The sequence below is a fragment of the Adiantum capillus-veneris genome, chromosome 8 (genome assembly GCF_014529385.1).
Source record: "Adiantum capillus-veneris isolate H3 chromosome 8, ASM1452938v2, whole genome shotgun sequence".
In the NCBI taxonomy this organism is placed as follows: Eukaryota; Viridiplantae; Streptophyta; class Polypodiopsida; order Polypodiales; family Pteridaceae; genus Adiantum; species Adiantum capillus-veneris.
In genome coordinates this window covers 17475254-17500224 of record NC_140938.1, presented here as the reverse complement: position 1 = coordinate 17500224, position 24971 = coordinate 17475254, and positions in this window count along the sequence as shown.

The window sequence follows — 24971 nt, the reverse complement described above, 5'->3', positions numbered from 1 at the left end:
AGGAGATTTCGAAGAATACTGGGTGCCAGACCCAGCCAAGGTGGGAGGAAGCTCCTCTAAACCACTAGAGGACCAATTTGACCATTCATCCGGGCGTATGAAGAGACGGAAAGGGTACTTGATCAACAAAAATTAGAGCCTTTCACGATGGAGGAAATCGAAAAATGAAAACATCAACAGAAGCTGAAAGAAACATTAGAACATGAGAAGAAGGATCAAGAGGAAGAGCAGAAGAAAGAGGAAACATCACCTTCTCCACCAAGATCTCCCACACCTCCTCCGAGCTCAAAACCATCTACACCCGAATCTCAATCTTCACCAAAAACAACAGAAGGGGCCACATCTACACATGGAGATCAGGAACATAATGAAAAAAATACTTATGAAGATCTTATCCAAGCTGGATATACTATGGCAGAAGCTTCCATAGTGGTATATGGTACTCAGAACCCACCATGGGCTGCAAGGAAAGAAGAAGAAAGACAAGATCCCCCAAGAAACAGAGAAAGAGATGATGAGGCGGAAAACAGAAGGTAGACCATGGATCTCAACAAAGAACTCCAGAGAGATACTCACCACAATCCGGAGTGCCAAGGATGGTTCAATTCCCCACGGTGCCTCAATGGAGACTCTTAGCTAGCCCATTCCAAGCACCACCGACACCAATGCTAATCAGTATGAGTTATCAGGTTCCACTAGCTGGTCCAATCAATAGACCCACAACTTGAAACCTTGTCACAGCAACAACTAAGAGCCGCTTATCAGATACTTGATAGAGTCAGGACGTGGTCTCTTGCCATTGCTGAAGAGAACAACATGCTGCGTACCAGGCATGACAACATGCAAACAGAACATGAGAACCTATCAAATATGGTACAAGATACCCACCTGAAGGCTAAAGAAGCAGAAAAAGAGCTCGACACTCTTACTGCAACACTAAGGGAATCTGAAGGCAGACAAGACACTCTCTTGCTAGAGATAATTGAAGCATCGAGAGCAATCAAGACTCTCCAAGAGCAAAAAGATCAGGCCTTGGATGACTTAGAATCAGCAATGGATGAAGTCCTAGAGTTGAAGGAAAAGTCAGAGCTCCAAGACAAGACAATCAAAAGACTAAGGGCTACACCAAGGATCAAGAGAACAAGTGCAAGAGCAGACGCCCAATTCATACAAGCATTGAAGGCACAAATCACCACCCTACAGAAATACTGCATCTAGCAAAGACAAAGGATGCATAAGGGAGAAGAATCTTCAACCGTCGAAGAAAGAATGAGAGCAGAACACATAGTTCTTCAGAAAGAACATGAGGAACTTCAAAAGAGCCTGGAGACATTGCAAAATCAAATGGTTGACATGGCTGAGAAAGCAACTCAACAAGACACATTGACACAAAGACAGATCGCTGACTTGCAAAAGGAAATAGCGGCTTTAAGGACACAAGAATCAGAATCAGGGCATAGTGAAATAGAAACAAATGCTAGAGATGAGCCCATGGAAATTCCTGAAGGGGCCAAGGGCTGCGATAAATGTACTTAGGGAGGAATGGATGCAACCCACACTCCCATATCCTCTCCTAAAGTATGAGGTAACATAATCAGGAAAAGAGTCAAAGAGGAAGCCACAAAGCCGGTCTATGAAGGAGATGCCAAGAAGATGGAGGATACAGGTAGAATAGTGGACTCACAACCAAGATGGAAAAAATCTTGGCTCCTAAAGTACCCAGTTTTTTTGAAATACTTGGTGGAGGCTCCAAAGATTATCAGAGATGACCTCCTAATTTGCCTAGTCCCTCGTGTTCGCACTTGGGCAAACCATTTCAAATTCGTGAAGGCTCGTCCCAACTAGCTAAACTACCCGTCTATGCCTGCATCCAAATCAGGAGAGAGAATATGTGTCTCTTATATGGTGAAAACCCTGAAGGGCACCATTAAGATCTTCACAGGCTCTCCAAATTTGACGTGCGTCATGACCAAAAAAATCTGCAAAACCTTGTTGGCTTGTTTTGAAGTGTTCGCGCCTTCTAAAGCGACGAATTCTACACTCCTCTCAACGGGCGACACTGTCACTGCAATGACATCTGATCTGTGAAAACAACCATCTCCAGAGGTTTTACATCTACTGTATCAGAGAATCATGTTTCTGGCTAGCTATCACATGCAAGCCTTTGAAGAAGCTTTCTACACGGGATTCTTTACTTATGATAGCAAGATATTTGGCCCAGCGTGGTCACTTTGGGGAACATCTGCTACTAATCGTACCTAAAGCTGCTAAAACGACCAGACTTCCACTAACACAAGAGTAGCTCTTACTAAAGTAAGATCAGTCATGTAAGGAGGACATGGACGCGAAGGGGGGAGTGTTGACAACAAGATATAGAAGAGGTTTCCCAATTACATTATACTACTATTTTTGGCACCTTTGTAATATTTGAGCTGCCAATAGACCTTGTGGGAATGAGCCTCTATGGAGGAATGTATATAATTCAACTTTTGTAACCTAAACCCAACTTTTTGGAATTAATCAAATCGGTTTTATCACTGTGCGTGGAGTTTGAGAGAGAGAGAGAGAGAGAGAGAGAGAGAGAGAGAGAGAGAGAGAGAGAGATGTGACTTGATCTCTTTGCTACGCGCGCTACGGAAGTCCCATTGCTGAAGTGACACCACCACTGCATTAGCAACTGCAAGGGCTTTCCTCTGACACAAATAGTGTATGATTTTGACGACAACTCAAAGAGAGCACCTACAAGCTTCTGGGTGAGTTCAAGCTTCTTCAAAGCTTCACCATCTCAATGATTCTCTTTTAATTCACCCCTCTTCCTTCATCAAATCAACTCATCCTACCCATTGTAAATGTATCACTAACAATTCTAGTGATTATTACCACTAACAACTAACTTCTCTTGTAAAAATGCACCCACACTATCAACATATGGAGTAGGCAACTGCACAAGTAAACCAAATTCATTCACTCCCATGGAAATTTCTCTCCTTTCACCACATCAATAATTCTCTTACTTGAGCCCACATCCATGTGACTCAAGAGAAAAGAGAGACCCCATTATCATTTGAAATTCATAAAAATTCATAATCCTTGATCTTTCCTAATAAAATTGATTAGGCTTAATCCTAATCAAGGCTTCTAAAACCTATAAATAGAACCCATTCCTCCTTGTAAAAGACATCACTATACCATTGCACACTAGATTGAGCGTACCACACGCCAGTTCTATCTTGGTTGTAAAGAGAGAGTAAGCTTTCTATACACCATCACCTTGGTGCATCGAAAAGCTTGAGCTATTTTGAGTGAGTGCGAGTAGAAGATATTCTTCCTACCATTGTTGTATCTACCCCAACATCAATAAATTGGTAGTTTTGGGTGCAATTCATGTCCAAAGGCTCACGCTTCTCCTCCAATTTGGCTTGGCAAACTCATTCAGCTTCATAAGGTGACTTGTTTCATTGAAGGTTGTTGTTTTGTTGCTTGTGATTCATTGGCTATTGTTTGGCTACCATTGTAAGAGGGTGGATGGTGAGAGGGCTCCCATAACCCTAAGACAATGTGCTAGTGATGCTATAACCAAATCTTGTCACTTGATTCCGCAAGCTCTAAGTTCCTTTTTGTGCAAAATATAAAGTTGAAGCTAAGTTGTACACACTCATCTCTCTCTCTCTCTCTCTCTCTCTCTCTCTCTCTCTAGTGTGTGAGAGTGTTCCATTGGTGTTAGGGTTAGTGTAAATTCCTTGCTTGTTTGTGGGTTGCTCTAACGATTCTCCTCTTTTGCGTCCTAGTTCGCTCTTAAACTAGGTGGTGCCCCTTGTGTAGTTGGGATTTGGCTGTGGGTTTGTTGTTTTGGTTTGTGTTGTGTTGTGCCCCAGCCCCATTGAGCAGCACGGGAGCCTTGAAGGGTGTCTAGAGGTTGCTCTTCTTGTTGCCCGCCCCAGATCGCCTCAATTTTGGTGCCCCCACTGAGGACAGGCTTGTGTATGTTTTGTGAAGGCTCAACCTTTAGCATAATCAAGTAGCTTGCATGAATCACGAGAATTTGTATGATCCCTTCATTCCCATTGCAAGGCAAAAGGTACACATAATTGTTAGTACTGAGTTGCAATTTCAGCGAGTAATTCGTAGAATTTTAGGTCCTCTTAGGTTGGTAGAGATAAACGCATCAATAAATCCTTTTATTTTGCCTCTCATTAGGTACGACCTTAGTTTGGACGTCTATATTTTTGTTTTGTTTTAAGAATTAGGTCATGCATAGACCATGGATAATGGCCCAGGAATACAGGTTTTTCCCTTTCATTTCACTCCACACATTAGAGTAAACATTGCAATTAGTAGAAAAAATCCATTTTCAACAACGTATGGTATTCATGTTTGGTGCCCAAAGAGTAGGAGAAATTCTCGCGTCACCAAACCCTGTCATTCTACCGCTTATTGATTATCATAGGTCATTTGATGTGAATATTTTTATTTTGTTGTAGAATAGATTGCAATTTAGAAAATATTATTGTGTAAATCTTTTAAAGAAAGAAAAAACAAAAACGCGTCACTTTGAAATCAATTCAATGGAGAGCCAACGCCAAATGTCTGGATATCCTCTTTTCTTTGGAGAGCTTGGAGAGGATGCAGAATTATTTCTAGCGAATTTCAAGATGTCTTGCCGTATCAAGAGGATAGTAACTGATCAAGAACGTGTAGAAATGTTTGAGGTGGTCCTTAGGAAAGATGATAGCACTTGGTTTGACTCTTTGCCTGAGGAAGTTAAAGGGAATTACACGGAAGTTTTGAATCGTTTCAAGAAATACTTCTTTGATCCCCAAAACACTCAGAAATTATGGCAAGACATTGTTTCTCATAAGCAAAAAGACTTAGATGACTACTACTTGTACAAGCAAGAGTTCCTACGTCTTTGGGCTCTATGGATACGAAATGTTGCTAACCTTGGTGATGGTGCAGAATTTCTAAAGAAGGAGAGGTTCATAGCCGGACTCTTTCCTGACCTTAAGGTAAAAGTTGAGGGGGGTGCACCTGCTACCTTTGATGCAGCTGAAACTAGGGCTGCTGAGAAATATAGGAAACTCAAGTGCTTAAGGGGGGAGGTTCCAATAGAAGGTCTTAGACCCAAAGGTAAGTCACAAGCATCAACATCTAAGGAGCTTCCTGAGGTAACGGCGGAAGTGATTGAGAAGTTAAATGAATCTTTAAGCAGCTTGTTAATTCACCTTGCACAAGCTGTAGGTCCAAAGGGACAAGCAAAGAAGTCTGAAGAGCGAGACCCACGACCTAGGAGAGTCTTGCAATGTTGGAATTGCGGTGAGTCTGGACATGGGATGTATAATTGTCCTTGGCCCCGTGGGGAGCCAGGGAGACCTAACTTGAATCACCCAGTGATGAATGCAGGTGAAGGAACTAGTCAGCAACCACGGCTTATACAAAGGCCAAATGGAGCAAGACCACCTCCACAAGGAGTGGAAGGAGTTCCACCTTTGCCAGACCCAAACGTGCATGTGGTAGAGGTGACAAATTCAAGAGAGGTTGACATGGAAGCAAATGGCATTAAGCGTGGCCGAGGGAAAGGTAAGGAGAAAGAAGGTGTTACATCACAAAGTGACCATGGACGAGAAAAGAAGGCAAAGGAGACCAAGGAAGCCAAGAGGACTCGACGTCGTATCAACCTCCAAGACTTTCCTCTTGGACATGGAATGGCTCCATACAACCTGTTGGAAGACATGAGAGGTAAGGGTCCTGATATCTCATGGCCTCAATTTCTTGCATTATGTCCACAAGTTACGAGGGATTAAACAAGGGCAGTTAGCACTAGGAGAAAGGTAAAAGAGAGTGTGCCTGTTGTAAAAATTGCACAAGCTGAAATGAATGAGGACATTACACCTGTGCTAGTGACGGGAGCAAAGCGAACCCCGAACCCCGACGGCCTCTAAATCGCCGGGGACCGAATGGAGCGCCTCGAGCCTGTCATGGTAAAGCAAACAGGGGGCACCACCTAGCTTCAGCGGCTAGGATGCAAACAACACACCACCATAACAAAATTTTCATCCAAGAGAGATGGATGCTTGGGAGTAATGATGAAAAGGAGAGGGAATGAGATCAAGTGAGAGAGAGAGAGAGAGAGAGAGAGAGAGAGAGAGAGAGAGAGAGGAGGGAGGTATAGCGGCTTAGTACTTAGGCATCACAAGAGGATGGCGAATCCGCACACCCTTCACACATACACAAGCTCACTCCAAAACACAAGACTAGGTGGCGATTCCGCACACCTCACATGGGCAAAACGTTGCAAGAAAACATACTCACAAAACCTCAAGCTTTATTTAGAGAATTAGGCGATGAAATGGGGAGCATAGGGTAGGGGAATGAGAAGGGAGAGAGTGGTAGAGCACATGGCGGATAGGTGGGAGTTGATGGCGAAGACTCGCACGAGGATTATGGCCATCATCCTTCATTTAGTTGCCCTTCATCTTCCATAGCCAAGGGTGTAGAGGTCATGCTCAAGACAAGCATGGTGATTGCGGTGATGGTGATGGTGTGGGTGTGTGTGTGTGTGCACTAGGCACACACAGTGCATAGTGTATTCTTTGGTGATGTTGTGTGTTTTTGTGTGATGGTGACCCCTCTTTATATAGGGGAGGAGGGAGGGGGAGAAATTCTAGAATTTAGAAATGAAGAAATCATTATCTACATAGGCCATGTGACTGTGGGCCCCACTTGTCTGGCTGTGTGTATATGTGCCAGAACAGCAGTCTCATGAGAGAGAGATGGGTTGATGAAAAAAAGTGAGAGGTGACATGGAGAATAAAGTAATTACAAGAGGGGAGAGAGAGGAGTGTGTTCAGAGGTGAATCTGTGTGCAGATGTGTGTGAACACAAGAAAAATCAGGTAACCACCGGTGGGGATGGGTCTGTGGGCACCTTTTTTAGTGAAACTGAGTGTGTGTGAGTGTGGGGGAGGTTATTTAGCTACAAGACAAGAGACATGGCGCCCTTTAGAGAGAGGGGGGTATTTGGGTCATGGGATATGATAGGAGAGAGAAAGGGGGGGTGGGGTATACTATTTTGGAAGATAGGGTAAGTTGCATGTGAGTTAGGGTGCATTATTGGTGAGTTAGAATGCATTATTGGTGAGAGGTGGGGTAGCTTGAGGGGAGAGAGAAAGGAGAAAGGACAAGGGGAAGAGAGAGGGGGTTGACCTTTTGAGTGGAGGAGAGGAAAAGGGACACATGGCGGGGCAACAATGAAGAAAAAGGAGGCAAGGTGGGGATGGGCTGCCCCGCAGGCATGAGGTGGCCTATTTTACCTTTCTCATATATTTACATAATCATACTTTATTTTTTTCTTACTTTTTTCCAATGTCTTTTATCACTCCCTCCCTAAGAGGGGTTTTCATGGAGTGGGGAGGAGAGAAGAGGGGTATGGGAGCTTGGCTTGTGAAAAGCCCCCATCATTAGCCCTCCCCTTTTGGCTAGAGGCATTCATGTCTCTAGCTCATCTGTTTGATCATTATCGTCGGAGGTGGCGGTTGATGGTGTGTCCTCATCTGAATGTCAATAGGTGGAGCCTGGTCAAATCGAAGAAAATAAGGTTTAAGTCGCCAACCATTTACCCTGGTTTTATGAAGTTTTCCATCAGCCTCCATAAGCTGGTAGCTTCCATTGGCATACTTTTTCCTGACGATGAATGGACCTTCCCATCGGAGTAGGAGTTTCTTATCCTTGCGCGTGTCGAAGCGATTGTCGTAGCGGAGCACCAACATTCCTTTCTTCAATTATTTTTTCCGGAGATGCTCGTTCAAGCTAAGCCGTCTATGCTCTGCTTGTGCTGCATAATAATTTATTGCTTCTTCTCTGTCCAGTGCAGTCTTTCCAAGTTGATGATGTGATCTCTCAAATGCATGTTGGGCTGTTGAAGCTGGCTTGCCATTACTCTGAGACTTTGTAGTTGCACTTCAATGGGCAAGATTGCTTCGTTACCAAATACTAGATGATACGGTGTGAATCCCAAGGATGTACGAAATGAAGTTCTGTAGGCCCATAAAGCTGGTAGTAGATACTTATCCCAGTCTCCAGGATGATTGTTTACCTGATTGGTAATAATTTTAGAAACCATTCCATTTACCTTTTCAACTAGGCCATTACATTGAGGGTAATATGGTGAAGAGTGCCTCCTTGTAATGCCCAGTTTCTGCATTAATTCTCCTACCAAGTCTGCTCTGAAACCTGGCCCTCTATCAGAGATGATCTCTAAAGGTGTGCCAAACCTACAGCATATGTGCTCGTAGATAAATTTAGCTACCTCTACCGCTGTGATTCTAGTGGTGGCTGTAGCCTCTGCCCATCTAGTCATGTAGTCGACCCCCATGATAATGTAGAATTTTCCTGAGTTGGCCCTAGGTAATGGCCCAATGGCATCGATACCCCATTTTTCAAATGGGCCATATGAGAGAATAGGTGTCTGAGGTTCAGGCATAAGTGACCTAGTGCCGGCCTTTTGACACAACTTACATGTTTTGCACCAGTGGTGTACATCACGGTTGAGGCTAGGCCATATGAAGCCTGCCTGCAAGATTTTCCTACTTGTTATGTCTAGGGCAAAGTGACCACCACAAACCCCGTCGTGACAGCTAGCAATTACTCCCGTGATTTCTTGAGAGAGAGGCACCTTCCTGAGTATTTGGTCCTTACCCTTACAATACGAACCGTCATTGATGAGTTGATACCTTGTGGCCTTCCGCGTCAGCCATTGCTTCTGTCCCTTTGTTAAATCTGATGGGCATTCCCCTGTTTCCAAAAAATGCATGATGTCAGGCAAGGCATCACTTCCTTGAAATAGAGGGAGCTTTAGTTTTATTGCTCCAACCACCACTTCCTGTAGTCTTTCACTTGCTAGGGCATGTGCTTCTTTGTTTTGAGCCCTTGGGATATGGTGTATTTGAACTTCTTCACACTTACCCAACAAGGTTTTTACACCACTTAAGTGAGTCCTTAAACTAGGATTCTTGCATGTCCATGCTCCATTTACTTGCCTTACCAGAAGTAGAGCATCCCCAAATACATTAAGGCGTTGTACACCTTGCGAGACGCACCATTGTAGACCCTTGGTTAGTGCTGCATACTCAGCTTCATTGTTAGAATGTGAATCTAACAATTGGCCCAACGAAAATACCTTTGTCCCTTTGTCATCAAAGACCACTATGCCTGCAGCTGCTTTGTCGGACGCTCGCTTGTAGGCTCCATCAAAGTAGAGAGAGTATGCTCCTTCTATCATCGGTGGTACTGGAGGTAATCGAACTTCTCCTTCCTTAGATTGCTTCTCCTTCCTTTCAAAGACTTGGTAGGTCATGAGTCCCCCCAAACTTGCCCTTGTCGTGCTTTCTACCTGTACCGTGTAGTCAAACTCTTGCAGACGAACTAGCCATTTAGTAATTCTAGCAGACACATCCATGTGTTGTACAACATAGGGAAATATTTCATCCGTGGTTAGAATCACAAATTGCTTAGGCAACAAATATGACCTAAACTTTGTAGTTGCAAATCTAAGAGCTAGGACTAAGTGTTCCACATGGGTGAAACCTTTCTCTCCTGCTGTCATCATTCGACTAGAGAAGTAGATTGGCCTCATGAAAGATGTCGTCGTATCCTTTTGAAGTAGCACAGCCCCCAATGAGTCATCACCAACACTTGAGGTGACATAGAATTTTTCATCCCACTTAGGTGGTGAGATAGTTGGCAGAGTGGCTAAGACCTCCTTTACCTTGTTGTAGTGATGTTCGCTTTCCTCGTCCCAAGTGAAAGTTGATCTTTGAGTGAGTTGTTGCAGTGGTAGAACAAGTTGTGATAGTAGATGTATGAATCTACTTAAGTACCTCACCTTCTGTAGAAAAGAGACCAGTTGACGTGCAGTCACTGGTGAAGGTAGGGCTATGAGTGCGGACACCTTACTTGGGTCGGCGTTGATACCTTTTGCTGAAATTTCATGGCCTAGTAGAATGACTTTACTCTCCCCAATGTGGCATTTATCCACATTTAATTGCCCACCTAGGCTCTGCAACCTGGCCAAACCTTCAGTTACCTTTTCTAAATGTGAAATACGGGAGCTATATATACAAAAATCATCAATGAACACTCTTATGGATGTTCCAAAGAACGGTTGAAAAACATATGTGACATATCTTTGGAATGTGGCAGGTGCATTTGTGAGACCAAATGGCATAACCCTGTATGCAAAACAACCCCATGGCGTGATAAAAGTGGTTTTTAGCTGATCTTCCAAGGCTATGCGTATTTGAAAGTAGCCAGAATAACCATCACAGACGGTATAGCATTCAAAACCCGCTACTTCATTCAGAATTTCATCCAAGAAAGGGAGAGGAAAGTGGTCTCTCTTTGTAGCTGCATTTAGTGGTTTGTAGTCAACACAGACCCTCCACTTACCATTCTTTTTAGGCGTCACCACTACGGGTGACACCCATTCTGAGTTTTCTACAGGATAGATGAATCTCGCCTCCAACAGTTTCCTTACCTCGGCCAAGAGTGCCTTTTCTTGTATGACCCCCAGTCGTCGTAGCTTTTGCACAACTGGTTTTACCCCTTCCTTCAGCTTAATATGATGTTCCACCACTGTAATGCCTGTGATTCTTTCATAGTTGTCAATGAACAGGTTAGGAAATCCCATCAACATTTGCAAAAAACTATCTTTCTCCTCAAGTGTTAATTCCGTAGACAACATACCCTTCAACCTACTTCCTCCTAGGCCAGGTGATTTTCTCTCCTCTTCATTGGGTTTCCCTTTTGGTGATGGATCACCAGTTGTGCTTACCCTTTGTGGATCCTTCATAATGATACCCATCACATCAATGGAACTGTCACTTTCATCGGTGGATGTGGTCTCCTCCTCAGAACTGGAAGATTCGCTAGTGGTTTCATCTGCCGATGTTTCCAGATTCATTTGCTTCTGCTTGCCAATCCTCATGTCGTAGTAGATTGTCTCCCCTTTCTTACCGGTCATGCGTAGAAGGCCAGTACCCCAGTCCTGTTTTGCCTTCATGGCCATCAACCATGGCCTTCCCAAAATTAGTGGATAGCCCTCCCCCTTAGTAGGCATTACAAAAACATCTACCTCTACCTCAGTGTTGAAAGCTTTGATTTTCACGGCACTTACCACACCCACACACTTTACTTTTGCGTTGTTTGCCATCTTTGCCTTGCATGGAGAAGGCTTGTCAACCTCGAGCCCTAATCGAAGCATCATAGCTTCGTTCATTACACAGATTTGTGCACCTCCATCAATGTAGGTGTTTCCAACCCTCTTTCCTTTTATGTTTACGTCGACAATTGGAAGGATGTCATCCATGTTGCATCCCGAAATTGCTCCGGCTACCTTTGTTTTGGAGCGTCTTGTACTTACCATTTTAGACCATTGTCGCCTTACTTTTGGTGCAAGATGTAGCAGCTGTGGCCATGTAATCTTCGGTCCTTGCTCTGCCACATCCAATGTTAGATCATAGGGCTTAAAACTTTCCCCTAGCTGGAAGTCGGTGATGCCCAATTTCCGTCGTGGCCTGGATGGCCTCTTGCTAGTTTCTCCTCTCATGCTTCTCTCATCATCTGATTGTGTAGCTTTCTCCCTCCTAGCTCTTTTCACAGTCATGGCTTCAAGTGGTTCTAAAAAGGTTACCTTCTCCTTACCCTTGTCCCTCTCCTTTGCTCTGGGTGGATCCACTACTATGGCTTTTCCTTTCTCTTCTAGCCTTATGATGTTTACCGATCAGGTGGTGGGGCTGGTGGAAGAGGTGATGGATGCTTGTACTGGGGTGGACGTAGAATTTGTGTGGGTGGTGCTCGGGTGGGGTGTTCTTTCTCTAGGGTGACGCCTCCATCTATGTTTGTCGTGTTTGGGACAGTAGGGACCGTCTGCAGTTGTAGTGATACTGTCGTCGTGTAAGGTGATGACTGTTGTATTGGACAGACTTCTGGTTGGTAGTAATGGGTGTGGTCATCTGGAGCCGGTGGTGGTGGGGAATGTTGTCTAGTTGCTGGTCGACGCAATGTTCGATTCGACTCGGTTTGGCTTTCATTCACAGCTTCTTGTCTTTAGGCGAGCAATCTCAACGGCTAACTCGTACGTAGCCGGGAATCTACCTTTCACCTTCTCCTCGAGAAGCGGCCATAAGCCATGCGTGAACCGATCTTTTTTTAGAAATCGGGTGCAGATTCCCCCCTAGCCAGTGACTCAACCCACCGTTCCCACAAATCCACAAATTTGGACTCATAGGTGGCATATTCTAAAAGACCCTCCTGCTTCAAGTCTCTCAACTTGTCCCACAACTTTTCTGAAGTGGTACCTCCCCCAAAGCGCCTCTTAAAAGCGGTTTTTAAGGGTTCCCAGTCATCCTTGGTTGCTTGTGGAAGTGCATTGTACCATGATCTAGCTTCTAGCTTCATGAGATGCTTAAAGATTCTAACCTGGGATTCATCCGTATCTTTGTTGCTCACTACACATGCTACTTCAAAGTCATCTAGGAAGTCTGTTACCAAATCCTCCCCCTTCTTTCCTTTAAATGTTGGAAATGCTACACTTGCCATGATTACTGAGAGAGATCTAGAAAGACACACTGCTTAACTTGCAAAAGTTTTTTTCTTCTTTACAAGGAGGCATGTATACCCTCTTATACTAGGACATAGATTAAAACTTCAAATGGTACATTGCCTTGTACCAAAGGTAAGACAAATGGTTGATCTGATGCCAGAACCTCCAAAAACTGCTCCCCACCCGGCATGGTGTCAATGACGTGCTGGTAGTGAGCCTTCAAATCCAGTATTACCTTGATTGAGCGTACACGTGTTGGTATGTGTGATCTGTCTTGAGGTAGGTTGTATTGATTCATGTGAAGCTTAGAGGTGCTTAGTCACTGTCCAAGCTTGTGGGAGAGGGTGGTGTTCTTTCCTGAAACAAACTTAGTAGATCCCTAGTTTCTCTAGTGAGAGTGTGAGCCAATGCTTCCGTTATCTGTGCTGCAGCATCAGGTGCGACTTGAAAACTGACTGTGATAATTACCTCGGTGATTTGAGTTACCCGATTCTCAAAGTAGAATAGTGTTGATTCTCTATTGTGTAGAGCTCCTTCCATTTTGTTGTTGTGGGTTGGTTGTAGGTTGTGGACATGGTTTCGACCTTCTCCTTCTTCTTCTTGGCACTTGGCCTATGTATATCCACTGGGTTTGGCGTGTTGGTTGACTCTCCCACTGCAAATCGATTACCGTTACGCCTGGCACTCGAGCTTCGATGGAGATGCGGAGTTCGTCTAGTTGTGCTTGGAGATCTTCTTCTTCTGTCGTCCAATTAGCAAATCCTGCTAGCCATTCATCCATTCACAATAGTTTAAGGGTTTCAGTCTTGTAAACTGAAGGGTTTCATGAAAAGATCCTCCGTGGGGGCACCAAATGACGGGAGCAAAGCGAACCCTGAACCCCGACGGCCTCTAAATCACCGGGGACCGAATGGCGCGCCTCAAGCCTGTCACGGTAAAGCAAACAGGGGGCACCACCTAGCTTCAGCGGCTAGGACGCAAACAACACACCACCATAACAAAGTTTTCATCCAAGAGAGATGGATGCTTGAGAGTTAGAATGCATTATTGGTGAGAGGTGAGTTAGGGTGCATTATTGGTGAGTTAGAATGCATTATTGGTGAGAGGTGGGGTAGCTTGAGGGGAGAGAGAAAGGAGAAAGGACAAGGGGAAGAGAGAGGGGTTTGACCTTTTGAGTGGAGGAGAGGAAAAGGGACACATGGCGGGGCAACAGTGAAGAAAAAGGAGGCAAGGTGGGGATGGGCTGCCCCGCAGGCATGAGGTAGGCCTATTTTACCTTTCTCATATATTTACATAATCATACTTTATTTTTTTCTTACTTTTTTTCCAATGTCTTTAATCACTTTCTCCCTAAGAGGGGGTTTTCATGTGGGTGGGGACGAGAAGAGAGGTATGGGAGCTTGGCTTGTGAAAAGCCCCCATCACTAGATTGTTACATAAAAGGGAGATTGGTTAGGAAAGGTCTAGTGGATGGGGGTGCACAAATTTGCATCATGACAGAGAGACTCATGCAAAAACTAGGCATGCATATCCATGAGACACCTGAAATTAAGGTCAAGATGGCAAACAATAGCGTAGGCATTTGTAAAAATGTTTTTGTGGAGGCCTTTGGCATTAAGAAGGCAGTGGATTTCTATGTTATGTCTACCAAGGAAATGGTTACCCATTTATCCTAGGGAGACCATGGCTAATGAAAATGCGAGCTTTGCAAGATTGGGAGAGTGGAAAGCTAATTTGCAGGAACGACAATCATAAGAAGGTTGTCTTTGACATGAAGGAGCAACGCCAAGAGGAGCTCCATGAAGAATCATCTCAAAGTGAGACGGAAGAAGGTTGGACCGATAACACTTCAGAAGAAGAAAGTAGCGGCAGCATTACTGAAGAGGAGTCTTCCATCGAAGTCATGGGGGTAAGGTTTAAGCCAACCAACCAAGAGACCTCTTGTCAAGGTTTGGAGGAGGTAGGTTCCCAAGAGAACCAAAAAGTGGAAGATGAAATAATGCTAGAAGGTATGCTATCTACAACACTTACAAAGGATGAAAGAGAGGAGTTCAAATGTGTGCTAAGGAAATTTCCTAGGCTTTTTGCTAAAGACTACACCGATGTGCGTGGAGTAGATGCTGTTCAACACAAAATTGAGTTGAAGCCAGAGGCCACACCTAAGGCTCAGAAGCTACGAAGGCTAGGAGTCATCAAGGAGCAGGCTTTACTCAAGGAGGTAAGAAAGCTTCTAGCAGCAGGTTTCATTTATCCAGTGGAGAATTCAGAGTGGGTCTCTCCCGTTGTTGTCACTCCTAAGAAAAACGGAAAGTGGAGGGTGTGTGTGGATTACCGTCCACTCAATGAGGCAACAAAAAGAGATCACTTTCCCCTCCCATTTCAGGATGAGATACTAAATGAGGTAGCTGGTCATGAGAAGTACACTCTGTGTGATGGCTACTCAGGCTACTTTCAAATAGGTATCGCATTGGAAGATCAATTGAAAACAACCTTTATCACTCCTTGGGGTTGTTATGCTTTTAGAGTCATGCCATTTGGTCTGACAAATGCTCCTGCAACATTCCAACGTTTCATGAACATGGTGTTTCAAGCATTCTTTGGAAAGTCAATTAGGGTGTTCATTGATGATTTCTGCATTTATAGCTCAAAATCATTGCATCTACAAAGGGTAGAAGAAGGTTTAAAGAAGCTCTACGACATGGGAGGTCAACTCAACCCCGACAAGTGCCACATAGGTGAGGATGAAGTGATCTTGCTCGGTCACAAGGTTTTCTATAAAGGCATTGAGGTGGATCCTTCAAAGGCAAAGGCTCTTATTGAGCTCCCATCACCGAAGAGTCTTAAGGAGGTCATCTCTTTCATTCAGAAGGTGAAGTATATGTCACGCTTCATTCACTTAGCCTCGGAGTTGCTTCATTCTTTGCAAAAGTTGACACAACAAGTAGAATTTGCATGGTCTGATGAGCTTGAAGAGTATTTTTGTAACATTAAAGTCATTTTGTCAGAGCTACCAACACTCATGCCTCCTTGTTGGGAGTACACATTCTTTGTTAGCTCTAGTGTTGGAAGGGAAACAATTGGTGCTGTGTTGCTACAACAAGATCCCCACAGTACAAGGATGCGACCCATCTACTTTGCTAGTAGGGTCATGAATGCTTTGGAGAGAGACTACACAGAAGCAGAACTCATGATGCTTTCTCTCATGTTTGCGGTGAGAAAGTTTAGATCCTACCTGCTACCAAAACCTTTTGTAATTCTCACTGCAGAAAATTTGTTCCCTTGGGTGTCATCTCAAATGAATCTTAGTACTAGGATCTCAAAGTGGATTATGGAGTTGCAAGAGTTCCAATACTCTTTCAAGGTAGAAGATAGTGTGCGTGCACAATTAGCAGGGATTCTCACTTATAGGGTACATGAGAAGGAAATTAAGGTGCCTCAAGTAAAGACCCTACCATTGCCACCACCAAAAAGTATTCCCAATGCTTTACCTTGTTCTTTGATGGAGCTTTTCGACGAGCCACAGGGAAAGCAGGGGGAGGGCTAGTGTTGCTCAACCCAAGTGGAGAGGTGGTCATGAAAGAGAAGGTCAATCTAACAGGTTCAACTAGCAACAATGAAGCAGAATACGACACACTACTTCATGGTTTGAAGATGTGCATTGGCCAAGGGATAAAACGTCTCATGGTAAAGGGAGATGCACTTCTCATTGTTAAACAGATTTTAGGCATTTGGGCATGCAAGAATGAAAGCTTAAGGACAAAAGTTCATGCCATTCGTAGGATGTTTAATCAGTTTGAAGAAGTGCAACTATATCATATTCCGAGGAAACAAAATGAAGATGCCGATTTACTTGCACAACAAGCAGTTACATGTGTTGAGAGAGAAGTGCAGGTCATCATGGTGGCAGCAGCTGTCAAGCAACCGAGATACCAGGGATTGGAGTCATTGGCTCCCATTATTGGCTACATTTTGGAGGGTGAGTTTCCACAAGACTTCACGAAGGCTCAGAAGAGGAGACTCATGAAGAAGGCAAGTTTCTATCTCTTCCTAGAAGGCTCCCTCTATCAAAGAGGGAAGGATCAAGTGTGCAGAAGAGTACCAACTATCGAGGAAATTCCAGCCATTCTAAAAGGTTTGCATGAAGAGGCATGTAGTGGTCATTTTGCCCAAGAATCAACTGTGAAGAAGATTTTGCTTGCGGGGTATGTTTGGCCAAGCTTGCATGTGGATGTTCAACATTGGTGTAAAAGCTGTCACAATTGTCAGATAAATGGAAATAGAAGGTTGGTGCATGGCCCAAGGCAAATAGTTCTTGCAAATGGACCCTTTGAAAAGTGGGGCATTGATGCTATGGGTCCTCTGCCTAGGACAAAAAATGGTAAACTCTACATTCTAGTGGCTGTAGACTATATGACTAGGTGGGTGGAAGCTCAAAGTGTGGCAAGAGTGAATGAGAGGACAGTTAGCAAGTTTGTGTACAATCACATTTGTTGCAGATTTGGCACACCTTTGGAGATTGTTTCTGATAATGGTCCAGGGTTTAGGAAGGGCTTGCTCACAGAAGTTTGTGAAGAGCTTCACATTCTACATCGTCATAGCACACCATACTACCCACAATCAAATGGTTTGGTGGAGAAGGCTAATGGTGTCATTGCAGGAATCATTAGAAAGATGGTGCAAAACAAGACAAAATTATGGGATGACTTCTTGGATGGTGCCTTGTGGGCATATCGAACCACATATAGGGAAGCCACGGAGTTCACACCATTTCACTTGGTCTATGGTCAAGAGGCTTTGCAGCCTATCGAGCTCAACATTCCAACAATGCGACTTCATGGCAAAGGAGCACAAGATGATCAAGAGGTATGGATGGATCGACTTCTTACGTTAGTGGAGCTTGAGTGGAAAAGAGAAGCAGCATATGAGTGCTACAAGAGGAAAGCCACACAAGCGAAAGAAACGCACGACAAGAAACTGAAGGACAAAGGCATCAAGGAAGGAGAGCTTGTTAAGGTATGACAATCGACGACAAAAGGCCACTGTCCTCATATCTCGTCAAGGACTCTGAAGCACTCTCTTTTGAAAAGATGCTCTATGATGGTACATGAATATGCCATCATCCTGGGGGAGGGCTAATGATAGCCGTTTTTTTGGCTCTCCATAATTGCCATAGTAAGTTACTCCACCCTACCAAATTCACCCAAACGCTATGGCTATCCCTACCATTTCACTGTACATAGGCATGTGTGAGTTAGGGGGCTTTTCCCATATCTTCTTAAAAACCCTCAGCTAGCTAGTCACTGGGCTAGTTGAGCCAAAAAAATAAAATAAAATAAAAATAAAAGTATATTATGGCCTCTTTGTGTGTAAATATTTCATTTTATATATGGCCTAAATATAGGGATTTTTTATAATTATTTTGGTATTTTATTTAAATATTTCTACTTAGGTGTGTGTTTTATTAAACCTATGTACACCTTCTTTCATCCTCTTACACCATAATTATATTTTTTGCCAATATGTACATACTCTAACCTCATATTTTTCTTTTATACAAATCACTCCCACATTTTCACCCTCACCCCCTGAAAACAAAAAATTGATTTCTACTCATTGGTTACGTTTATTATATTATTTACTTGCATACCTTTTCCTTTTTCACCCAAAATAATTCAAGGAGGGACCATATCATATGATTCCAATATCTTTCCATATCCATAACTCCTCCATATTTTTTATTATTTTTTTACTCATTATTCTAACACCATGTGCTCATTGAGCTAAAGTCCATGAATAGTCCATACACTAGTCCCACCATGTATATATTTCTTTATTCACCAATAATCCTCCTCCATGCATGGGTCAAGGGCAACTTGGATGCTTTGTATTATAATATGACAAAGGAGGGGCTCACTCTTGGATGCATTGTACAAATTCAACAAAGGAGGGGGCCACTAAAAGACTTTTGCAGGCATAAAAACAGGCTTTTTGGTGAAACTTTTGGCACCTATCTCCACTCCGAATTTGGAGCGGTGGTCAAAAGAGAAAATGTATCCCACGCTCTGAATAATCACCTCAAATTTTTTCATGATTTTTGGAGCTACCAGCGGTGAGCTATGATTTTTTGAGTGGACCCCAATCTGCCCACTTTTCTCACAAGTAGCCCTTAGTCTTCTCTCACCCTTCCACACACCTACTCACTCTTACACATCCCTCCCTCTCCTTCCCTCACTCAAACCTGCAATTTCCATGGCTTCTCCCACCCTCTTCACCATTACCCTTCTCTCTCATCCCTATAGTTCTTTTATGAACCTCTACATACATACACCCTCTCCATGTCTCTCTCTATTGCTTCTATGTTACAATTTCATTTACCTCTCCTAAAAATATCTAAAATTCAGCATCTTAACCATGATAGCTTCTGCAAATTGAGGATTTTTCATCAAAAAATCCTCTTTTCATCGTGGTGGTCAACCGTGGCGGCGGCGTAAAGAAGCGAAGAAGAAGAAGAAGACCAACGGTCATTTTTTCCACAATCTACACAAGGGTGAGTTCAAGCTTCTTCAAAGCTTCACCATCTCAATGATTCTCTTTTAATTCACCCCTCTTCCTTCATCAAATCAACTCATCCTACCCATTGTAAATGTATCACTAACAATTCTAGTGATTATTACCACCAACAACTAACTTCTCTTGTAAAAATGCACCCACACTATCAACATATGGAGTAGGCAACCGCACAAGTAAACCAAATTCATTCACTCCCATGGAAGTTTCTCTCCTTTCACCACATCAATAATTCTCTTACTTGAGCCCACATCCATGTGACTCAAGAGAAAAGAGAGACCCCATTATCATTTGAAATTCATAAAAATTCATAATCCTTGATCTTTCCTAATAAAATTGATTAGGCTTAATCCTAATCAAGGCTTCTAAAACCTATAAATAGAACCCATTCCTCCTTGTAAAAGACATCACTATACCATTGCACACTAGATTGAGCGTACCACACGCCAGTTCTATCTTGGTTGTAAAGAGAGAGTAAGCTTTCTATACACCATCACCTTGGTGCATAGAAAAGCTTGAGCTAGTTTGAGTGAGTGCGAGTAGAAGATATTCTTCCTACCATTGTTGTATCTACCCCAACATCAATGAATTGGTAGTTTTGGGTGCAATTCATGTCCAAAGGCTCACGCTTCTCCTCCAATTTGGCTTGGCAAACTCATTCAGCTTCATAAGGTGACTTGTTTCATTGAAGGTTGTTGTTTTGTTGCTTGTGATTCATTGGCTATTGTTTGGCTACCATTGTAAGAGGGTGGATGGTGAGAGGGCTCCCATAACCCTAAGACAATGTGCTAGTGATGCTATAACCAAATCTTGTCACTTGATTCTGCAAGCTCTATGTTCCTTTTTGTGCAAAATATAAATTTGAAGCTAAGTTGTACACCATCTCTCTCTCTCTCTCTCTCTCTCTCTCTCTCTCTCTCTCTCTCTCTCTCTCTCTCTCTTTTAGTGTGTGAGAGTGTTCCATTGGTGTTAGGGTTAGTGTAAATTCCTTGCTTGTTTGTGGGTTGCTCTAACGATTCTCCTCTTTTGCGTCCTAGTTCGCTCTTAAACTAGGTGGTGCCCCTTGTGTAGTTGGGATTTGGATGTGGGTTTGTTGTTTTGGTTTGTGTTGTGTTGTGCCCCAGCCCCATTGAGCAGCACGGGAGCCTTGAAGGGTGTCTAGAGGTTGCTCTTCTTGTTGCCCGCCCCGGACCGCCTCAACGCTTTGTAGGCTTTCATAAGTGCGTCTAGAGGTTCATTCAACTAGTACTAATCTTCCGGAACTTGCACTCTTTGGTATCTTTGTCTCATTAGGCTCTCTGGTCTCAGGGTTCTCCAACTCAAGGTTTGTTTGGCTCTCTAATCTCACTAATCTATCCTTGGTTTGTTTTAACTCCTCCACTAGGGATGTCTGTTCATGCTTCTTTCTAGCTTTCATATGTGCCTTCCTAGCTTTCTAGGTATTTTGTTGACTTTTTTATTCATAACCAAGCACATTTGTTTTAGGTTCCTCAATTAACGGTTCCTCCCTTGCTTTATGAGACTGCACTCTTGTGATGACCTGTATGGGTATGAGCATTTCATTTCCTGAACCGCTGCTTGATGGGATCACCCCCACTATGTTTAATGTAGTTTTCACTGTTTTATCTGGGTTTTTCAAACAGTCACTAATCAAATGAGTAATCTTGCAATATGGACAATACACATTCACTCTCATGATCTCTATGTGAGGACAATCTTTCATAAGGTGGTCACCACCACACTTGTAGCACGGTCTTAAGGGTTGGTGAGGTGCTCCTAGAGCCACTCTCTGATGATAGGCAAGTCTTGGTCATGTTAACCCCCCATTGGCTATGAACAACGATGTGCATTTATCCAAGCTGTATCTACCTTCTCCAAAAACTTGAGATGCTGTTGGTGGTCCAACATTCCCAATCATGATCCAAGGTTCATGTGCTTTTGGCTCTTTGGGTGGATAGTATGTTGAACTAACCCCGTACTTGGCTCTTTGTAATACATAGGCACATGCACTAAATCTTGTTCCTTCAATTACTTTATAGTGGGTGTATATCTGATGCCCACTGGTCATGTTCTTGGAATAGGTGGTTATTGCCCCAAAATTGTCTATGTCCATTCAACCCCTCGTGGTTCTTGCAAACTTCCTACTGCATACCTAGGCATTGGTGGTACCTGAGGAGGTGTGCTTGGGCTGGTGGGGCATAGTATCACTCTCTCACATACCCCTTGTTGTAGTAACACTCTTCCATAGCATGATTTGTCTATTTTTGCTCAATGGCACACCACGTAGGTTGCTTAGCCCATGGCTTGGAAAACGGGCTTGCACAACTTCCTCAACAAGTTTCTCTTGATTCATCGTTACCTCGCTCTTTTGTGCTGATTTTATAGACTTAGCTCCGCTTTGTTGTGATGATGAGTCATCATATAAGTCTTTGTAGTCGCCTTCCTTGTAGACATATGCAAATCCTTTTGAAGATCTGCATTTCTCAGCCCTTGGTTAATTATCAGTATGAGTCGGGACCGAGTCGGTAATTCTTCCATAGGGAAAACTTTTACATAGAGTTTCAACCTTAAGGCTGCCTTTCTCATAATGGATTTCTCCTTCTTTTTGCTTGAACTTATGGATTTATGAGACTGTGTTATGAGTTATCCATCTTTGAGAGAATTCCTCAATGAACTTGTCAAATACCTCCTCCATTGATTCAAAATCTCTATGTCCAACAGGGTAGAACCAGGTGGTGGCATCCTTCTCTAAGGTTAACCTTGCGAACTGTGTGGAAAAGTCCTGTACTTCCTCAGCCTTGACAATATGCACAAAGGCTGCCACGTGGTCCCTTGGATCTTTATTTTCTAAATATTTCTTGTTAACCCATTTTTGGACTTGAGAGGGTCTGATCCTCCGGTGATCAACCATCCTCAACATAGGATCCTCTATTCCTCCTCTATAAGACCTTTCTGGCTTGGGATATGGTACATGTTTCTCCTCTAGAGGTGCTCCTAATCCATAGTTCTTCACTGGTCTAGCAATTGTTCGTTCTTCTGCTTGACTTCTTTCTTCTCGTTCTATTTGTGATGCTTCTGTCTTGATAGGATTTAGCGTTCTCGTCCTACTCTCATTTTGGTATTGCAGATGGAGTGGTGGTTTTGGTGGTGGTTCAAGCCCTGACTTGGCTTGATATCCACCCCCTTTTGTATTTTCATATGGTGTTGCAAACTGTTCGAGCCCCGCTTGAAATGATAGTGGTGATGCTTGTGAGCTCTGAGGGTTAGGCAGTGGTTGTTTATTTGATTTTGTTGTGGTGTCGTAATCCTCTGAGAAGGGATTTGTAGACTTGCTTGGGGTTTCTATGGGATTTTGCTTCCCTACTGAAGCTTGTGCCATCAATTCTTGCATTATCACTCTCCCTATATCGTCTGGGTGAATTGGCTCATATTCTTGTTCGTACTTATATAAAAAAAATGGTTTCGTGTTATCGACTCATATGAAAATAAGTCCATGCTTAACTTGTTCACATGGGGTTCCATGCATCGGTAGTAAGAGGTGACGTGTTTGTAAATCCCAATGTTTTCATGGATTGTCATTATTCTTTTCACTCAAGTGATACCTCCTAAACTCACTCTTTTCGGGGCCTACTACATTCATGACAAGAGAGCCATAACCATCTTCCCTTTTGCTACATTGTCTCCATATTGATTGTAATTTTTAGGACAAATGGATTGCTAGGATATCAACAAAGGCTTCTGGAGGAGTAGATTCTTAGTTTGAGCACTAAAATCGGTCTGCAGACATCATATGTGTATGATGTATGTTCCCTCATAATTGACTCAAACTTGAACCATGCACTCTCCATGATGTTTTTGATTCAAACCTGGGCCCACTTTGAAGTTCTAACCCCTGTTGGTAAGTTAATCTCTCCTATGTAGGCCTTGGTTCTTGCTGGCTTACCCAAGAGGTTAACCAGGTCAAAATTAATCCAAATTGGGTGAAACTTGTCCCTTAGGCTTGCCTTGAGATGTTTAACACCTTTGTAAGCTTGTTGGTAGTTTTGGTCACTAAATATGCCCCTGAGACATCATACGCGTGTAAAGTATGTTCACACTACTTGACTAGCACTTTATATCACCCTCAAAATAAGAATAAAGTAGACACCAATGTTCCATTTTCCACCATAGATTCTTTGCCTCCTTTTGTGTGAGATGAGATGGGCATCCAATCTTCCATCTCCAACTTGCCTCCTTGTAGTCCTCATGCAAACACTTCCATTGCTTGCATCTCATACCTGCAACAGCACATCATTGTGGTTGCTTTTCCTCTTCCTCAAGCTACACTTTGAGAAAGACACAAGTGACATCCTCTTGCCACACTTCATGGGGGAAAGAGAGGCTGATGTTTTCTTGACTTTGGCTCCAACAAATGTTGTAATCTCCATGTCCTTTGAAAAGTTGTCCTTGCCTCTTCCATGGCTGGTATTTTCCCTGATTTGAGACCTTCATGTAGGTTTACTTCAACTTGATTGTATCTTCCTTAAAGACTAGTGATTGTGTATGTTGAGAACCTTCAATATTATGCACATAGGTGGCTGATTTCCTTGCAAATCAACTTGCCTCTTCCTTCACAAAATTGTTGTAGTTTTTGTGTCTTCCTTGATCCTTCGTGTTGACGTATGGATCACCTTGTCCTCCATTATTTATCTAGAAACATAGGTTCTTCCTTTGTGAGCTCCTTCTTTGGCTCCTCCCAAGACTAGCTTGTCTTCATTGGTAGTATCTTTGGCTTCTCACAAAAAATGTGGCGAGGGGTGATTTTTGCACTAATTCAAACTCGACCTCTCTCTAAGAACAAAGTGCATAGTTAATGCTTTCAAGCCAGTAAAACATTTTGATAAGCTCTAGAGCCTGCGTATGTTATTAGAGATGATAACTACTATCAAGTGGTGCTAACAGGTGGTAAAGTCATGGAAATGTGTTGTCAAGTAAATCTTATTGAAGGTGAAGTGTTGGAAAGTGCTATCAAGTGTTTTTCTTTGGTGAAGTGGATAAAAGTAGTGCTGAGTGGTGATGAGGTCCTTTAAAGTGTTGTCCAATGGTGCTAATTGGTGGTAAAGTGCTGGAAATGTGCTTTCAAGTGGTGCTAAGTGGTGATAAGGTGTTGAAAGTGTGATGTCAAATAGTGCTTATTGGTAGTGAAATGCTGGAAAGTGCTATCAAGGAGTGTTGTGTTTTGGTGAAGTGAAGGAAAAGTAATGCTCATTGGTGGTGAGGTCCTATAAAGTGGTGATTTTGTAGTGGTAAAGTTCTAGAAATGTGTTGTCAAGTAGTGCTTATTGGTGGTGAAGTGCTGGAAAGTGCTATCAAAGGAATGTTGTGTTTTGGTGAAGTGCTGGAAAAGTAGTGCTCAGTGGTGGTGAGGTCCTATAAAGTGTTGCTAAGTGGTGCTTTTGTGGTGGTGAAGTCCTAGAAAAATGTGGTCACTTGGTTAAATTACTCTAATGGATTGAGTACAAACTATGGGTAAACTTTGAATGATCACATAGATATAACTTACAAGTTCTCCTCTAGGGGCATGCTATGTAGATTTGTTCAAATACATCATTTGACATATCATATCTATGGGAGATCTTTTGAGCATTGCAACTGGCCCATCGTATCACCTTCCCATGGCCAAAAGAAAAATAATTCATCAATTCATCCCTTTCAAATTTTATGCTCAAGCGCTTTGTCTTAGTGAATTTGAGGAGAAGCTTATGTCTGGCGTCAAATATACAAATGGCTGCACCTTGACATGAAATTGTGAAGCAGCACCACCCAAC